General features: G+C 33.9%; 2 long non-coding RNA genes across 2 annotated transcripts; both read left to right on the top strand.

The window, feature by feature from the left end:
• Window positions 1–1,204: 1,204 nt before the first annotated feature.
• On the top strand, window positions 1,205–2,432 carry LOC114359525 (uncharacterized). The gene is made up of 3 exons (XR_003656431.1): window positions 1,205–1,263; window positions 1,719–1,766; window positions 2,288–2,432. It is a non-coding gene; the product is annotated as an uncharacterized LOC114359525 (long non-coding RNA).
• Window positions 2,433–3,567: 1,135 nt separating this feature from the next.
• Window positions 3,568–5,242, top strand: LOC114359527 (uncharacterized). Its single transcript, XR_003656432.1, has 4 exons — window positions 3,568–3,757; window positions 4,522–4,567; window positions 4,794–4,814; window positions 5,180–5,242. It is a non-coding gene; the product is annotated as an uncharacterized LOC114359527 (long non-coding RNA).
• Window positions 5,243–5,285: the final 43 nt, after the last annotated feature.

Genomic DNA, 5,285 nt, shown 5'->3' on the forward strand with positions numbered 1-5,285 from the left:
CAATTCAGGTCTGCATCAGCCATCGTTAGATAATTAGGCCATGTTTTATTTTTATAATGACCTTATCGTAAATCTTTGTTTATGCTTAAATTTGAAAGCTAGATATTATTATTAAAGATGTACCGAGAGCAATTGATATGTTACTTAATTATTCATTTGATTAGTGTGTTAAATTATACGATTTTAAAATTGTTATATCTGGTCGCTTTTCAATCTATCGCAATGGAGTTCATCTTTAGTCATAGTGCGTAATTAATTGTAATTATTATAATTTAAAAACACAAATATTTATTGTTGATGAATGTCATATCTGCATGTATGTTGTACCTAATAGATTTCATGAAATACACATTATCCAAAAAAAGGCTTTAATTTTTCTTCCCCTTATTTGTAGTACCTTTTTTATGTTCACAAACTTATATTATTCACATTAATATTACTAAACACACTTAAATATTGCAATAACTTTTATAAGTCCTACTAAATGCAATAGTTCGTGTGGAAGTTTGAGACTCTTTCACGCTAAAACTACTGAATGGATTTTGATGACACTTTTGTTTACACTAACACAGATATCTATAGATCTATTTATTTTAAGAGATGTACTTTTAATTTTTTAAATGATATTTACAATAAAGTCAATGAGTGTTCAAAATATTTGTGAAGAGGTAAGTATGTATAATGTGTCATACGGAAAATTTGTCAAAATTTAACTAGGGTAAACCAGAGAGTGATTGCCCACTGGTAGTGATTGCCCGCTTTAAGAATAATATCGTCAGGTGCTGACTTTGAATCACTCTAGTTAGATTTGAGTTTACTAAGTAGATGGCTCCGAGATCAATGTACAGTATATTTAAAATTTACAATAGGAAACACTAAAAAAAAACAGTTATGGCGGATTTTGTCAAGACGGGTGAAAATGTTACTCAAACAGGTAAAGACTTAACAATTTTTCTAAGGAATTACTTGCTTAGAGGTTAAATTTATTTACAAGTTATTTAATATTCAACTAATGGTGTATACTCATGATGAAATTATAAGTGTTTTCTCCATTATGAATGAAAATAACTGATAAAATTTGATTTCTAACGGTCATTTTAACGGTGGGTAATCACTGCACGTAAATCTGTATATTTTTAGTTATTGCCCACCATCATTTCAGTTATTGCCATATGTTAATGTATAGTTATGAGGTAAATAAAATTATAAATAACCGTACGAATTTTCTTCTAGCTTCCAATAATGGCGGATACCAGAAACCAAGTAAGTGTTAATTATATAATTAAAGTTCAAATCTCACTACATATATGAGTATATTTTCTAATGGCTTCATTTTTAAAAGTCCAAAGACACCTAAAGGATGTAACGTGTAAGTTAGTAGCATAACCTTGTAATTCGAAATCGATATTTTTTTATCTAACAGCTGCTATGTCTAGAAGAGATCGCTTCCTAGCGATAATAGCACATAAATGGTGACATTCCCTCGTTTAGTTTACATACAGACACAGTCCATTTAAGTAAGTATGGAATGATTACGACCTCATTTTATTTAGAATTTGGATACTTATTGTTTTTATAGGAAAGTTTGTTGCATTTGGGCAGTAGAATCAATGGTTTTGTTTGATCCATACTTTAACGGACAGCCTGTGTAATATAGGTAGGTACTAGTGTTATATTACTGTGATAATATCCTCAAAACACATACTTTGTTATTACAGGTACCGGACCCGCCTTCGTTGGCCAACAATACCCACGGCCTTACCAGAGTATGTATCCCAAAGACCTCATAATTTATTACCACAGTCGATTCAAATCCTAGCAAAATCGGTCAATATTGTTAAAATGTTCAATCTAAGTAACTACGTACTTAATTCGTTTAAAGTAGGTTTATTAAGTTTATTAAGTAAAGTAGGTGTCTGACTGGCAGAATCAGTACTCGTAATTGTATTTACAATAATAATATACTAGCGAACCGCCCCTGCTTTACATAAATTATACTTAAAAACCTTCCTCTTGAATCACTCTATTTAAAAAAAACCGCATCAAAATCCGTTGCGTAGTTTTATAGATCTAAGCATACAGTCATAGGGACAGACAGACAAATATGTAGTGATTATCACTAATATTTAAAAAAAACTGTATTCATGTGCTCAAAAAGTGAAGATGGTATGAAATTCCATTAGGAGATGGGGTGTTGAAATTCCGGTAGAGGAGAGCATGAGGGCACGGGACCCTTAGGTTTTTAATATTATAAGAAGGCATTTAACGTTTTTTTTTATTGTTTCAGACCCGAACCTTCGCAATGGAAAGTAAATAAATCAAGTTCCTGCTGTTCCTGATTTCCCGCTGGTTTATTGAACTTGTATACTTACCTACTTATATGACAACACATTAACAAGGATTATTAAATAAATATCTTGAAACTTAATCAATGCCGTCTATTATTTAACTGTTTTACTGGCACATAGCTCGTAGGTAGAGCAGTAGAGCTGATGGCAGCTGGGGCAGGAAAGTTCTCGAGTGGCGACCACGAGTCCACGAGTCGAAAGACGTACTAGTGTGGGCAGGTCTCCCACTAGATGGACCGACGATCTGGTGAATGTCGCGGGAGGTGCTGAATGCGGGCGACACAGAACCGGTCTTTGTGGAAAACTTTGGGGGAGGGCTTTGTCCAGCAGTGGACGTCTTTCGGCTGCAACGAAGGAATGAACGATTTAACTGTTTAATTTAATTGGAGCATTTTGATGTAGGTAGGTGGGTACTCTCAGATGGGTAAATATAGGTACCAATTCAGTTTTAAAGCACATACACACATAAACACTTAACTCTGGCAATTATTTCCTAATCACATCTCCCCAAAAATCGGACTCGTGAATGAATACGGATAGGACGACTTCTAAACGTCAACGACATTTTGATTTACAAAATAAATACGTGAATTTTAGGCCACTGTATAGGAACCAGGACGTGGCGCTAAAAATGTTTTCCTGAAACTGATAACTCTTTTGTTGTCATCGTATTGGGGACCTCAAACCGAGAAAAAAAGGTCATGTAGTTCAGCCCCGTAGGACCAACCCTCTGACCTCTTTAAGAGATTTAACGATTTTTCAAAAAAAATCGTATTTTCGCATATCTATGCGTGATCTAGATGATGTCGAAACCAAGGCGAAAAGGTCATGTAGCCCACCCTCGTAGGACCCTACCCCGATCATGTTTAGAGACGAGTGAAGTTCTAAAGCGCTTGTGACCTAATTCACGTAACAAAACTTCGACATGCTAAAAGTAAGGTAGGAACGTAACTTTAAAGATGACAATCTTAGAAAGATAGATGATCTTTTTCTTTGAAAATTTTAAGAAAAACTCATATTAAATTATGATAGGATGGAGCGGCATGAAGTGTCCAATTTTGCTTTCCTTTAATGAACCCAACTAATTAGATGTACTACATAAACTTTGTGAAAATATACTTTATTATCCTCAATTCAAATACCAAACTTCATTCCAGAGATTTTAAATAACATTCGAGGCAATGTTTACAAACATTGAGTATTTAAGCGGAATTGTGTAAGGAAAATGTGTTCTCATACTTCTCATAAAAAAATCAGTTCGCATATCAATGTGTACTTAGCTATGTTTAATCGCGGGTCGCGAGGTGTTATCTATAGTCATAAAAGGTTAACATCCAAATTTTTTTGATTAGTACACAACTGATTTTTGTGAAGTGCAGTACCTATTTACAACAATGAAAGCCGCTTTGGTAAGTAGGACTCGAAAATAACATGCACGACGTTTGGGCGAAGCAATGGCATACCTGTATAGTTACGAGAAATATCGATTTCAATAATCTATATTACTTGATAACGCAATCAAACACTGCTGAAACGGAACAGTAAAATGTCTGTGTTAATTCGTCATTACAAGTAAATAAAATATAACTACGTACAGCACCTTTTCACTAAGGACGATTACGCTGCAGCATCCGATTAGAGGCTCTGAAAACTCTACCTAGCAAATATTGCGCCTGGTGAGACTGAAACTTCGGATTCGAAGCAGTGCGTAGGATAGCTGTAAAATATGCCACGCCATGCTGTTCGTGTGAACTTGGCCTAACAAATAAACTGGGTTATTAGCACCCACGCATCCCTTTATGAAAGAAAATCCTGTGTTTTGCCAAAATAACTTGGGGACAAATCGTTTACTTAAATTGTGTTATCCGTGAAAGATAAATATTGATAACATTGCCCAATGCTGCGGTCAGTAATAAAATCGACGTAAAATCCACTCGTATGCCTATGTACAGTCAGCGTCAAATATTTCGTATCACCCAAAGTTGCCAAAAAGTTCGCAACACTTCTTTTTTGGGATGGACTGGCAACACGTCTAAGCTTTTTGTTACAATTGGAATAAGGTTGTGTTGTAACTTTTTTTTCACTTTGGGTGTCACGAAATATTTGACGCTGACTGTACGCAGGAGTGTAAAATGGCTTTTTCTATAGTGTTTCTTTTTATTATTTTTTACAGATTATTTCATTGGCCTTGATGGTGATGGTCGCCGCTCAAGAGCCCGGTAAGTAAACATACACACAAAGAAATAAATAGGTACATACTTTATTTATTTCATCAAATTAGACATCTCTGGTTAGATACTAAACTCACTCGGATGTTTATTACATATAGTTAACTTTCACAATTAAGAAAATAAAAAAATAAATTTTGCACATCACTGAAGTAAAGTTATACGTTTTATTTTTGTAACCCTACTTTTATAATCATCTAATCTTTTAATTTTTCAGTGAACATTGTGGACCCAGCCCGTAAGTAACAGGCGTTTTCTTCGGTAAATGGGTTTGGGAAGATTAATCGTTAAATTAATTCTTTTGTTAAGAGCAAATCTTAAAAACGGATCCTGATTTTCTTAAATAAGTAATTAGTATTAGAATAATTTCCCAAAAAATGTAAAACGTGCGCAGCCACGAACAGATTTTTTTAAAGAAATAAATAAATAAAATTCAATAACCGAAGTTATTTTGTCTAAACTTTAACAAACCGACATCTTTATAAATTTTTCATAGAGACACTAGACATATTTAAACTATCCATAGACTCTACTACGATTTTAAAGGATAAACATCACCATCATAAAACATCATTTATTTAATATTTAATCATTGTTCCACAGTTTTTGATCCGGCCTTTTCTCAACCCAGCATCTACGACAGTAAGTAAATAATTTTGAAAAATTTAACCTGTTGAAGTGTTGATATTTAAAGGACAATGTTCGTTCT

The sequence above is a fragment of the Ostrinia furnacalis genome, unplaced genomic scaffold, assembly GCF_004193835.3.
Source record: "Ostrinia furnacalis isolate ACB-3 unplaced genomic scaffold, ASM419383v2 OfSCF4444, whole genome shotgun sequence".
Classification (NCBI taxonomy): Eukaryota; Metazoa; Arthropoda; class Insecta; order Lepidoptera; family Crambidae; genus Ostrinia; species Ostrinia furnacalis.